The sequence below is a fragment of the Schistocerca serialis genome, chromosome 8 (assembly GCF_023864345.2).
Source record: "Schistocerca serialis cubense isolate TAMUIC-IGC-003099 chromosome 8, iqSchSeri2.2, whole genome shotgun sequence".
Lineage (NCBI taxonomy): Eukaryota > Metazoa > Arthropoda > Insecta > Orthoptera > Acrididae > Schistocerca > Schistocerca serialis.
This window is the reverse complement of record NC_064645.1, coordinates 553583216-553598514: the sequence shown is the minus strand read 5'-3', so window position 1 is coordinate 553598514 and position 15299 is coordinate 553583216.

The window sequence follows — 15299 nt, the reverse complement described above, 5'->3', positions numbered from 1 at the left end:
CAACACTGCGGAGCTCCCAACACCTCCAAAGGCAGAATATGGTTACAAGCTAACAATGTCTCTACCGGTGCTGTGGTAGTCCCTACGAAGCCTTCCCAGGCCAAAAAAACCAAACGAGAAACTCCTTCATGTGTTAAAGTTGTTACAAAAGCATTAGTGTGATATTTGTAAATAACAATATATGAAACTGTATTGTATACGATCTGTTATCTGCTTAATCTCTATTGGCTGCAATTATTTCATTGTATGGTTGAAAGTAAAACCAATTTTTTATGTAAAACGTCAATGTATGTGATACCAACAAAATCTGGTATAAGGCTTACTTTACTAATGTTTATTGTTTGAGACTTAACTGAAATTTGACTCATTACGCTGTTGGAAGCAGCTTGTGCTTTAATGTTGTATTTTGGGAAGTAACCAAAATTTAAGATTTAAAATAATAAAATGCACTTGAAAATTCAACCACACTATTTAGTATTTGTCTCAAGATAAACATACTTGATTAGAAAGCCCTTATTCTCTTCTATGTTAAGGACCTCTTGTATTTTTTATTTCTTTATTTAGTAATCTAGGAAAATCAAAGCTACAAAGAACCACAATAAGTTTGTTGTTTATTTACGTAAATTTTACACAAAGAAGCTACATTGTAGCCCTACTTTTTCTGTCACATTGACATCAAATTTCAGCACAATTCTGCCCAACGACACCACTGACGTATCACACGATGAGAAGATTGTCACAGCCCCTCCTCAACACAATTTATTCCTTCTCTTGAGGTCTGTGCGAAAGAGGTCAGAACCGGGACACGAACGTTGTAATAACTCGGTTTGCTTATGGGCGGACGACAGGAACATTTCAGACCCATCGTCCCTTATAATCAACACGAAAAGGCCTCAGGGGATGGCATAAAGAGCGCCAATAGAATCTCACCGTTTCCTTGGGCGTTGATTCTCACACTTTTCGTTGTTAAAAACGACAGTTTGCAGTGTGATGAGTAACGGCAGTTTTTCAACCTTTTCTGACGACATTATGGGGCTGAATCATCATTGAACGTGATCGCGCATGTCACATGTGACCGCAGTCTTTGCTCTCATGTACACGTTGAAACCAGTAGAGACCATTCAAAACCATTCGACGAAATCTGAACGTGATCCGAAGCAGGAAACGGTACTGACGGTTTTTCAACACTCCTGTTTTCTGGCCTTAAGTGGCGTGACCATGAGGGAGTGCAATATTAACATGTACGTGAATAAAGCGTCAAAGAGTTATAACCCCCCCCCCCTCCCCCCCAGTTCTGCAACGCCCACGGAGCCACATAAGCATATTTCTTGAGCATGTTAGAAACATACCTTCAGAAATTTCGACACTAAATCAGACTGAAACGATAATGAAATCAAGACCTTAAGCTGCTATACAGGCGTTGATATACATCAATGGGGACAGTTGAAAATGTGTGCCCCGACTGGGACTGGAATCCAGGATCTCCTGCTCAAATGGCAGACGCTCTATCTTTCTGAGCCACCGAGGGCACAGAGGATACTGCAACTGCAGGGATTTATCCCTCGCACGCTCCCCATGAGACCCACATTCCCAACTTAATGTCCACATACTACATTCGTTGTGCCCCTGCCAATTACACTCATTACTCACGGCAGAGAATCTTACCGATTCCCGTAAGAGTTCGGGCAATGCGTGTACATCTGCATAGAAGAACAATGGCCGGTTAGCGTTAACTATATGAAGATGGTATCTGTTCTGTCGGACATGTCCGAAAGAACAGATACCATCTTGCTGTTGTGGTCTTCAGTCCTGAGACTGGTTTCATGCAGTTCTCCATGCTATTCTATCCTGTGTAAGCTTCTTCATCTCCCAGTACTTACTGCAACCTACATCCTTCTGAATCTGCTTAGTGTATTCATCTCTTGGTCTCCCTCTACGATTTTTCCCTCTGCGATGCCTCAGAATAAGTCCTACCAACCGATCCATTCTTCTAGTCAAGTTGTGCCACAAATTTCTCTTCTCCTCAATTTTATTCAATACCTCCTCATTAGTTATGTGATCTACGCATCTAATCTTCAGCGTTCTTCTGTAGCACCACATTTCGAAAGCTTCTATTCTCTTCTTGTCCAAACTATTCATCGTCCACGTTTCACTTTTATACATGGCTACACTCCATACAAACACTTTCAGAAACGACTTCCGGACACTTAAATCAATACTTGATGTTAACGAATTTCTGTTCTTCAGAAACGTGATGGTACGGATTTCTCCTCCTTATACGAGGCACCACAACAACGTTTCACGAGGCAACGGCGCTCAACTGCCGTTTGTGTATGAGAAATCGGTTTTAAACTTTCCTCATGTCAGTACGTCATAGGTATCGCCACCGGCACCAACCTTGTGTGAATGCTCTGAAAAGCTAATCATTTGCATATCACAGCATCTTCTTCCTGTCGGTTAAATTTAGCGTCTGTAGCACGTCATCTTCGTGGAGTAGCAATTTCAATGGCCCGTAGTGTACTTAAGAGCTGGGAGAAGTTGATCATCTTCTCTGCAGTGAAACACACCCCTTCTATTGTAAACTCTTTGCAGTATTTGTAGTTCACTGTTGAGTGTTGATCAGCTGTACCAACTCATTTGGACGCTGTCTTTCCTGTGGTTAGCGGAGAAGCTGTGCTTTTGCCTGAATCGGTCCTGCTATAAATTTGTCACACACTGAACATGTATTAGTTTTGGGATACTCAAAACTTACGTTTTAGTTAGCCACAAAAAGCAGTCAATATCGTCCTTTCGACACCGGATTTGGACGATTATTCAGTGATTATAGCTGGTGTAACTTTCTAAATTAAGTTCTGTTGGTAAACACGAGTACAACCGTTTGCTACCACGAATACTGTAGCGTGATTAGAGGCGTCTCAGAGGCGGTGTATCTCGAATCACTTTCGGTAAGTTTTCTCGTTTTCCTTAGCCTAGTGTTATGTTTTCTTGTGGCTCCACATGATCTTTCCCTGTAGTATTCAATGCCTTTTAAACGTAATAAGACATACGTTGGCGATGTCATGCAATGCCAAGAATGCTGGTTGCCATACCTGACCAACCTGTATGTTTCGATCTCTGTTAATAAGAAACCTACAGACATAGGAAAAGTCATGGCATCTAGCTTCATCTGGGCGTTCGTCTTCGCATTACAGGATTTACGCTGACAATTCCATTCATGCGAAATTTGTGTTCCACAGGAAGGCATTTGATTGTTTTTCTTGATTAATCTATTCCCTTCTGTAAATGGAACGTTCCGAAAACAACTCAATCGTATTCACTTACAACCGTCACCTGCAGCGTGACTCATCTCCCGGAACCTTTTTGAAGAATCAGAAATACAACCCGGCGCTTTTCTTTTCCTTGAACTTGTGTTCTGCACAGGACTGGAATGTTCATCTTCATTCTTCAACATTTATGATGCCTTCATTTCATTTAAAGAGTACCTTTAAACACGATCTAGGTAACAGTGACACATGAGTGTTAGAGCTCAACTTAAAGAAAAAAATGCATTTGCAGCATACTTTGAATGCACACTGAGGCGCAACTAAACGATGTAACAGTTCGACTTCGTTTACATGTTGTTTGTGACTGATGTACAATTGGAAAGCAAGTAACGTGAAGCTACAGCATTATAAAATGAAACTTAAAAGGAGAAGAGTAAAGCTCTAAGAAGAAAATAGATTTTAATCGTACTCCCTCAACACGGAATGGACATTTTGAAGTATATCAAAACTTTTTAGCTCTTTAGCTCAAATTTTTGAGCGCCTAGTTCGTTTTACAAAAAAGAAACCTTGCTACGTTATAGTAATTCCACTCCTTTATAAGATGATTTGTGAACTAAATAATAATATGAACTAACTAAGCATCCGACATGTATACATAGTATACGTATTATGCTCACTTATGTTCGAGATTGTATCTAACTAGTACGTTGCACTGAATTTGATCTCTTACGTAATGGATGAATAAATAATGAAACCAGTCGTTGCATGGGTGCCTAGTATTATCATTGGTCTATCATAAATCTTCACTTAGGTTTACATAATTTGAAAACTTCCAAATGAGCTTAAAATCTAAAATGAAGAAGGTTATTCCTAAGAAACTGATGCAATGAGGCCCTGACAAAAAAATATTCCAGGAAAAGAATATGAAGCAAACAGCCTGCTGTTAAAAAGAAAGAATAATGTAGTGTGAAAACCAGTTGTGAAACTACATGCTCTTAATTAAATGTTTATTAAATTTTTTGTAAAACATCTGTTTAAGAAACCTGTATATCTTACATAGGTACGGATAACATTACTAAAAATGAGTTTCATGCATCTTCAAGCAAAATATCCATTTTATATGGTCCAAGCTATTAAGACCTTTCCATTATTCAAAGTGCGGTATTTTTCACTAACTAATACATGAGCTATTAGTTTCAGTGCTCATTAATACCATCTGTAGAGCTCGTCGGTGACATTTATTGAATTGTACATTGCTGAAACCACTGTCATCATCATCATCATCATAACTCGTTGTGCTCATTGCTGAGCGTCGTGACTCCATGAACCAAGCGTCTCCATCCAAGATGGTTGCCAGCTTCTCTTAGTGCCTGCTGAAGAGGTGGAACGGAGATCTTCTTCATTTGATCTATCCATCTTCTCGCTGCTCTTGCTCTTGGTCTCGTGCCCTCGATGTTTCCTTGCAAGTTTATTTTCTCTAGATTTTCTCCATCTCTTCTCACAATCTGGCAAAAGAACTGGAGAATTTTTTCGGTGACTCGAAAAGAAAGGCATCTGGAGATAATTGTCCAACAATGGACACATTTGTTCTTCTTTCGGTCCATTTTATGCATAGCATCCTACGCCAGCACCAAAGCTCAAACGCATCAATGTGCTGTCTGTCTCTGGTCATGTTTCACAACCATAAAAGAAGACGGAAAACACGAGTGTTTCAACTAGTCGGATCTTTGTGCTATTTGTTATTGCTCTGCTCTTCCAGATCTTGGTGAGCTTCTTCATAGCCACTCGCCCTACCATAATCCGTCTCCCTTATCTTCGCAGCTTCCCATGTTGCAGATGGTTGACCCAAGATAGATGAAGGAGTGCACGACTTTCAGTTCTTTTAATGGACCAGTGAGCTGTATCTGTTCTTCTCCATCAATTATCATGAGTTTGGACTTGCTGAGGTTGATGCCTAACCCATATGCTAGACTAATGTCCTTTATTCTTGTTAGTAGCTCAGCAAGTTCATCTTCGCTGTTGGCTAAAAGCACACTGTCATCAGCTAAACGGAGGTTGTTGATAGTTCTCCCACCAATTGAGATGCCTTTGGTCCAACCAGCGAGAGCTTTCCAACGAAATGTTCTGCATAGATGTTGTACAGATGTGGGGATAAGACATAACCCTGTCCTACACCTTTTGATACTCTGAAGGAATCAGACTTGCAAGCACGTGTCTTTACAACTGTGAACTGATTATTGTGTAGACGTTTGAACAATGCTATCAAGTGGGGTGGGACACCGATCTCTGTAAGCACCTGCCACAACTTTTTCCAGCTAATACGGTCAAAGATTTCCTATAGTCAAGGAAGTGGGTGAAAACAGGAAAACAGAACTCTCGCGATTTTTCTGTTATATGTCTTATGTTGAGGATCTGTTCGCGAGTTCCTTTCCCTTCTTGCTTGAGATATGAGGGCAATAGTTCGATAGTTGGAGCAGTTTCTAATAGACCCTTTCTTGTGTAAGGGGATCAAGAGAGACTTTGACCAGTCATTCCGCCACTCCCCAGTTTCCCATATTCTTTTACACAATGAATGCAGCACACCAGTACCTTCCTGTCCCATTTCTTTCATCATTTCTCCAGATATGCCATCTACACCAGAGGTTGCATAATTCTTCAGATGTTGAATCGCATTCTCTGTTTCACTGCGTAAAATTGTAGACTCCAAAGCAAGTTGCTCAACTGCTTGATTGTCCGTACTGTTGTTAATTCCAGAGTACAGCTTTTCACAGTACTGTTTCCACCTCGCAACAACGAGGATTAAATTCACCGGTGATGCTGTGGATTTTCTTGAAGATATCACGTACCTGGTTGCGATTGTGATGCTGTTCCATTTCATTACAGATACCATTAATGAAATGTGCTTTGTCCTTTCTACAACTCCGCTGTATTGCACAGGTTCTTGTACCAGTCTTGATCTTGGGTAGTGAGTATACCAGTTTTCTTCAGGTGGCTTCTCTCTTCAGTTAACTGTAATGTGGACTGTGATAATCAGGAATGTTTTGCACTCTGCGATTGTTCGGATGTCGGAAGTGACGAGGAAACCACATTCTTCATTTGGACCCATATTTGTAATGCTGGTGTTTCCTTATCAAAACTGATCTTGTGATGTTTTGGTCTTACAAGTTCACCAAATTTGCGATTAGATTCCTTGTTTGTAAATCTTAAATGTCTTTCTTTAGTCTTCTTGGTAGATTTAAGCTTAATGCACATTTTCATGGATAGCAGAATGTGATCATTACCACAGTCAGCACCAGGAAAGGTTTTACAATCTAAGGCTGAAGTCGTCCAACGTCTTCGTACTAGGATGAAGTCAATTTGGTTTCTAAATCTATCAGCAGGTCATATCCCAGTGTACAGTCGTCTTGGGTGATTTAGGAACATTGTGTTACAGCTGTAAATGTCGTTACACAGAAATCCAGTAAGTTCCTGACTCGTACACATCTCTCACCAAGACCATAAAGTCCAACGACGGATCGCAAGTGCTTGTCTTGGGTAGTATCTCCAACTTTAGCATTGAAGTCGCCTTGGATTATTGTCTGCACGGGGAAGCATTCAGTTTGATAGAGATGATACTGTCATTAATGGGTTCGTAACATACAACACAGTTGGTTAGATTCCTAGGAACAACTATCGCAACACCAATCTTACTTTGATCATTGGCACGTTTTCCTGTCTGAATTAGTCCACGCACATTCCATGTCGCAATTTTTCTTACAGTGCGCAGAGATAATTTGCTCTGTGATGTTGGTTTAGTGATGTCTCTCAATACTGTCCACCCTGCCCCCCCCCCCCCCCTCCTCCTTACTGAGATCCGACTGAGGAACTTGAGGCTCCGGATGGTATCAGTATCAGTGGTGGTTTCCCGTTGGCTTGCACGGACCTCCAGTTGCTGTCTGCTCACCGACTCAGTTTCCCGCTGGGGTTGGTTACCCAACCTTCCTCTGAGTTGCTCGGCTTAACAGGAGCACCATGTGTAGGTAGGAAGTTGGAGAATTAGGGTGACAGAGGCAAAGACAACTCTCCTGCTGAGTTCTTGTAAGCGCATATCCCCCCCATTGTTTTGCCAGAGTCTCAAAGTGTTTGCAGAGGCTCCCCCAGGTCATCTTCTGGGCCCATTCCTGAAATATGATTTGAAAAACGTATTTATTGTTTTTCGCTATTATTGGACTCATGCTGAATTTCATTTTATAGGCAAGATTTTAAAGCGAGAAGATGTGTAAACCACAATGACACAGACGCGCTGAAAGTGTAATAAAACTAGAACTGAAACCTGCCATGCTGTTCTGTTTCTTTCTAGAGTTTTACAATCTTTCACTTTTTTGACATCCACAAGTAGTCAAAGCATGTGTAGCTTATTTCTCTTCCAATCGCGCACGATTATTTGCTAAAAAAGAAAACGTAGGCAAAATTTTGAAAACGTGAACATTAAACACGTTGTGCATATGGATCGAAAGTAGAAAACCTAACAAGTAAGAATAAATACGTGTAAGCAAACAAGTATTTGTTTCGTAGCTGTTGCTTCAGCAGCTGCAACGCAAATGCAATAGAAGCGGATTTGAATGGATAAAATAAAGTTCCTTTCACATCACATACTTCTCTTCTTGGTTATTTGAAATGTATGAACGAAAAGAAAGTTACATTTATGAAGGCAAATACGTAGTATTACCAGATCAAGCGCCGGCAGTAGTGGCCGAGCGGTTCTAGGCGCTTCAGTCTGGAACCTGGAACCGCGTGACCGCTGCGGTCGCAGGTTCGAATCCTCCCTCGGGCATGGATGTGTGTGATGTCCTTAGGTTAGTTAGGTTTAAGTAGTTCTAAGTTCTAAGGGACTGATGACCTCAGATGTAAGTCCCATAGTGCTCAGAACCATTTGAACCAGATGAAGTTAGCATTGAAGACCAGAAAAAGCGTTTGAAAATGCCTTCCTGACACTATATTATCAGCATTACCACTGTAACGTTTACTGTTTAAAACACACGACGGAAATTATGGCCAAAACATAGCTGTAAACAATAGTCTATTAGTGTGTTGCGGCATCCAAAATGGCAGTGCCGGCTTCCAAACAACGTATGGCATTGGTCTTCAACGCCATCTCCCCTTATATTTACCTCCATGGTCCTTCATTTCGTCTTCTTTAAAAAGAAAAAAAACTGCTATTTGCATTTTAACTTTGAACACACATTCTGGCATACAAACTAAAAAGCAGCAATCGAATTCTGTGTATCGACAGGTAAAAATGCCGCCACTGATTGTTGTTTTGTACTCGTAAGAATCGTATTTTCTGCTAGATCTTCTCTTTGCACTGTTTAATGAGAGCTCTGTACACGGCGATGGACATAATTAACAATTAACAGCTATGTCTCAGAGTGTCGCAAACGCATTTGAACAGTAGCTGAAGTGTAGCTTGCAACATACAGATGTGCGCCGTGCGTGTTTGATATCAATATCGAGCACAAAACAAATTATATGTGCACCTTAAATAATAAACCTTTATGTATACCAGGAAGGTAGTGATGTATTCCCGAAGAAGATAACGAATTCGTATTTTAAAGTGAGTGACATAGCGTGAAATTTTGTAAGACAGATAAATTGAATTTCAAAAAATTTGTAACCTTGTGATTCCTGATAATAGCCCAGTCAGGCAAATTTCTGAAGCGTTTTTCTCAATGGTTCCATATGTATTTTGGAGTGGTGATTCCGAATTTCATGCGTTCTACCCTGTAGGAGGTCGGCAGTACAACTAAAAACACAAAAAACTCAAAATTATAGCATTTTTTTCGCTTATATCTCGAAAGCATTGCGTTTTATGAAGATGACCATTCCACACAAAATTAAAGTAGACAAATTTTCCTACAAAAATCATTATAAATGTTCTGTTTCCTGACGAGCGGTATCGGCGCTAGAATGCGCTGAATAGCAGCGAATTTTGGGCCCTTCTGCGGAAACGTCAAAAACACCCACTCCCACCCGTTACAACCCAAGAAATACACATGCTGGCAACTGTTCCCCTACACCACGTGAAAGGAAGTTTCCTATAACAGACGTCTGTAACAGTCACTTTTCTCCTAAGGGGGAAGGGAGCAAAGCGAAAATTGCTAAAACGATCTTCTGTGCCCTGCAGCAAAACGATCTGGCCATATCTCGTCGGAGATGTACTTTCGGTGTATTATGCTTAAAAAAGTATGTTTTGAATGATTTGATGGGAAAGCATGTTTGATGAAACCGATAACAAGTTATATTTCCCCCATATTAGGTAGATAACACTGAACAGAAAGGTCAGTATAGAATCTATGTGTAGTAATGCGCATGTATGATGAAATGAGTAAATGTCGAGCCCAATACATTCTCCTTCTAGAAAAGAAAGAAGGTATTTAGTGATGCAATATGGATACAGAAGATAGATAATTTGTATAATGAATCATCGATGTATCAGGAAATCATGTCATGTCCGCATTATTTTCACTCGCTTCATTTTGATGCTGGTGGTCCAAGTAATGTTACTTGGACAATAGAAGGTCCAGTTGAAGGGTCTTCGACAACGGAAGTTCCGAGCAATTTGTTAATAGCTGTGGAAGGTCCAGGCTGAACAATTAGTTATTGCTGTTCTTCAGCTGAAAAAGTGTAACCGAATGATTAATGTTACGACAGAGGAATCTGTTTAGTAAAGATGCTTAATGCTGCAAAATATTACATGAATAAATTACAGCCTTCCTTTCTCTTCAGCTGCTTGAGGTGTTGTACTGCAAGGGGCTTTTCCAGGTCGTCTTCGTCTGCTGTATCAAAATTATCGTTGATATTGGAGCATCACACTTGCCACTGACGGAAAAGTTTCGTGCAGAACAGTTCTGCTGACTTCACCCATACCGATCTTGGTAATCTGTCTTACATTTGCATGACATAAGTTGCTCTGAATCCACTGCTCCGATCCACTGCTGCATTTGATGGAATATTCTGAAGGTGTGTTGATTAACCGCAGTTCTAGTGGGAGGTATGGAAGCCGTGTTTGCTGATATTACGGACCTCAGTTTGTGATTGTGTGGTTACCAGCGTAGATGTAAATCAGTAATTTCTCACCAGCAGCTGTCATTTCCTCTGGATGGGCTGAAAGATAAGTGAATTTCGTAATGTATGAATCCAGATCTATATTTTTGGAAAGTGGCTTGAGAAATTTGACCTTGCCTTGCGTATTCGAAGTGCGTGTATCTGGCAACACACTTCTAAAATGGTTATGGTGGTACCTCTCTCTGAAATGAGGAAATGTATATTGGGGGAAGAAGTTTGGAGGTGCGTCATTAGGATCAGGTCAACATCTTCATCCACAATTGCGAGATACACTACTGGCCATTAAAATTGCTACACCAAGAAGAAATGCAGATGATAAACGGGTATTCATTGGACAAATATATTATACTAGAACTGATATGTGATTACATTTTCACGCAATTTGGGTGCATAGATCCTGAGAAATCATTACACAGAACAACCACCTCTGGCCATAATAACGGCCTTGATACGCTTGGGCATTGAGTTAACAGAGCGTGGATGGCGTGTACAGGTATCGTTGCCCATGCAGTTTCAACACGATACCACAGTCCCTCAAGAGTAATGACTGTTGTATTGTGACGAGTCAGCTGCTCGGCCACCACTGACCAGACGTTTTCTACTGGTGAGAGATCTGGAGAATGTACTGGCCATGACAGCAGTCGTACATTTTCTGCATCCAGAAAGGCCCGTACAGGACCTGCAACATGCGGTCGTACATTATCCAGCTGAAATGTACGGTTTCGCAGGGATCGAATGAAGGATAGAGCCAAGGGTCGTAACACATCTGAAATGTAACGTCCACTGTTCAAAGTGCCGTCAATACGAACAAGAAGTGACTGAGACCCATGCAGCTTCAACACGATACCACAGTCCCTCAAGAGTAATGACTGGCGTATTGTGACGAGCCAGTTGCTCGGCCACCATTGACCAGACGTTTTCTACTGGTGAGAGATCTGAAGAATGTACTGGCCATGACAGCAGTCGTACATTTTCTGCATCCAGAAAGGCCCGTACAGGACCTGCAACATGCGGTCGTACATTATCCAGCTGAAATGTAGTGTTTCGCAGGGATCGAATGAAGGATAGAGCCAAGGGTCGTAACACATCTGAAATGAAACGTCCACTGTTCAAAGTGCCGTCAATACGAACAAGAGGTGACTGAGACGTGTAACCAATGGCACGCCATACCATCACGCTGGGTGATACGCCAGTATGGCGATGACGAATACACGCTTCCAATGTGCGTTCACCGCGATGTCGCCAAACACGCATGCGACCGTCATGATGCTGTAAACAGAACCTGGATTCATCCGAAAAAATGACGTGTTGCCATTCGTGCACCCAGGTTTGTCGTTCAGTACACCATCGCAAACGCTCCTGTCTGTGATGCAGAGTCAAGGGTAACCGTAACCTTGGTCTCCGAGCTGATAGTCCCTGCTGTTGCAAAACGTCGTCGAACTGTTCGTGCAGATGGTTGTTGCCTTGCAAACGTCCCCATCTGTTGACTCAGGCTTCCAGACGTGGCTGCACGATGTGTTACAGCCATGCGAATAAGATGCCTGTCATCTCGACTGCTAGTGATACGAGACCGTTGGGATCCAGCACGGAGTTCCGTATTACCCTCCTGAACCCACCGATTCCATATTCTGCTAACAGTCATTGGATCTCGACCAACGTGAGCAGCAATGTCGCGATACGATAAACCGCGATAGGCTATAATCCGGCCTGTATGAAAGTCGGAAACGTGATGGTACGCATCTCTCCTCCTTACACGAGGCATCACAACAACGTTTCACCAGGCAGTGCCGGTCAACTGCTTTTTGTGTATGAGAAATCGGTTGGAAACTTTCCTCATGTCAGCACGTAGTAGGTTTCGCCACCGGCGTCAACCTTGTGTGAATTCTCTGAAAAGCTAATCATTTGCATATCACAGCATCTTCTTCATGTCGGTTAAATTTCGCGTCTGTAGTACATCATCTTCGGGGTGTAGTAATTTTAATGGGTAGTAGTGTACTTGGGCGCTGAAGCAAGGGATTCTGCCGTCCGCACTATCAGTGTACCTCATCATTAGCTGCCTGCTTGGAGACGATTTTGCTTTCACTGCATTTCCTTGTTTTCGTATTCGATAGAAAATTTGCTTTTGAAACTGTTGGTGAGTGACGGTGCTGCTGTTTGTTCGAGCTCTTCAAGCACTCCATGGACTTGGCAGTCTTCTGTCCGTTCCGAGTACCCGTCGAATAAAGTTTTTCGCATTTTGATTGTATTTACTTCGTACATAATGGATATATGAATCGCAAATTGGTTCGAGGTTATGACCATTCGACTATACGAAACAGCCCAACAAAGACACCTCGTCAATCGAATAGACTGTCCTACTTGTATTCAGAGCAGTGGAGGTGGAAACTGACAAAAAAATGCTTGGCTTCCAAAATCACATGGAAACTCCTGGTTCCCAACAGGCATCTTCAGCTTATATCTAACAAATGCAGAATAGAGTGCCAGCTCGAAGTCGGTGTAGGCAAGCACGAGTGCTCTGCACTTAACTTGTGCCAGCAGTGTGAAGTGTTGTGCTCCAACATCGACGACAATTTTAACACAGAAGACAAAGGCGACATGGCCATTGCAGTATCACTTCTCAATTAGCTGAAGTGACAGGAGGTATTATCACGTAGCATTAAGCGTGTTTACTAATCATTTTTCTCTATCATAGCATTAATTATTCAGTTACAGTTTTTTCAGTTGAAGAACAGTAATAACTCACTGTTCAGCCCGTACCTTACAAGCTACTGACACTTTGCCTTGACCTTCCATTGCCAAGACCCTTCAACTAAACCTTCTACTACCCAAGAAACATCACGTGGGTCACCAACATTAAAAGGAAACGAGTAAAAATAATGCGCACATGACATCACTTCTTTATACATCGATTGTTCATTATACAACGTATATGTCTTTTGTAACCGTATTCTGTCATGAAATGCCTACTTTCTTTTCCAAACATAGAGTCTACTCGAAGTGATGACTCAATCTTGGGCAAGGCATTTATTCATTTCATAATATATGTACATATCTACAGAGAGATTTCATACTGCTCTTGCTGTTCAGTGGCATGTGCCTAATACGATGTAAACTAGGCTTCATTATACAAGTTTTCCCCTTCGGATCACTCAAAACAAACTTTATTAAGTATGATGCACTGAAAGCATATCGACAACTAGATATGTACGGTTCAAGTGGGAGGGGTCATTTTGCTGCATGGTACAGAAAACCTTTTTAGTAAATTTCGCCTTGCTCCCTTCTCCTTAGGAGAAAACTGAATGTTAGCGACGTCTCTTGCAGGAAATTACCTGTCACGTGTTGCAGGGGTATAGTCGACAACAAGGCTATTTCTTGAGTTGTAGTGGATGGGGTTGGCCGTTTTTCACGTTTCCGCAGAAGGACCAAAAATTCGCTGCTGTTCAGAGCACTCTAGCGCCAGTACTGCTCGTCAAGAAGCCAAACAATACTAATAATTTTTGTAGGAAAACTTTGTCTGATTTAATTTGTGTGAAATTTTCATCTTCAGTAAACGCACAGCTTTTTTGATACAAGCGGAAAACCGAGAAAAGTGCGATAATGTTGAGGATTTTGCGTTTTTCGTTGAGTTGCCGACCTCTTACAAGGCAGAAATCATGAAATTCCGTATCAGCATCCCAATAAACGTATAGAACCATAGAGGAAAAATATTTTTGCAATTTGTTTCGCAAATGGCTGTTTTGAGCGCCAGTTGGCTGTGCTATAAAACCAAGTGATAATTGGATTACGGAAAGTGTGTTGTAGGCTATTGCGTAATCGAAAAGTGCTTTCCAAATGTGGATCGCTGCTCACGAGTCGCCTTTATGTGACGTGTCGTCCATACAGACAATCACAGTGACGGGGTAACGATAACGTCGTCACTCATATGTTCCCTAGATACCGCGAGAGGCCATATTATGCTGCAGAAAGAAAGAAACCGGTGATGTCAGCATTACCGACGGGTTTGTAAGCTGTGGTTCACCGATCTCGTAGTCTTCTGTTGAACAACATTTATACAAAGCACTACTCATGAGTTTTAACATAAGATGATAAATGGATTCGTTCCTCACCTCATGGATAAAGAATTTTTATTTAAGGCTGAAAAGGAAAAAAAACTCCATTTTGATCCTCACACAGTCGTTTTTATGTTGAACTGGTTTTCCGCATATTAGGGTATCATCAGGTGACAACTGTCTAGCATTCACAAGAGATACGTACTAGTGCAAAGATGTATGTAATCAACATAGAAAGGCTGTCCATATGTACAGCCAAAGAGAGAGAGAACTATAGAGAGACAATATAGGTGACGAGAATGGAACAAATTGAACAGAAATGGGAAGAAATTACATGTGGTGTCCCACAAGGATCCATCTTAGGGCCATTGCTTTTTCTTGTGTACATTAATGATCTCTCATCAGTTACACTGCCAGAAGCAGAGTTCGTTTTGTTTGCAGATGACACAAGTATTGCAATAAATAGTTTGTCAAGTGTAGTTCTAGAAAGATCTGCTAATCATTTTTTCATGGATATTAATAAATGGTTTAAAGCCAACTCACTGACATTAAACTTCGGTAAGACTCACTATATGCAATTCAGAATCTGTAAGAGGTTTCCACGCAGCATATGCATAAAATACGAAGAAGAGCAGATAGAAGAGGTTGACAGTCTTAAATACCTGGGATTACAACTTGATAATAAATTCAGTTGGGAAGAGCACACCACAGAACTGCAGAAATGCCTTATCAAATCTGTATTTGCAATTCGAGTGTTAGCAGACACAGGCGACATAAAAATGAAAAAGCTTGCATACTTTCCCTACTTTCATTCCATAATGTCATATGGTATTATATTTTGGGATAACTCTTCAAGTCAAACAAAAGTTTTCAGAGTCCAAAA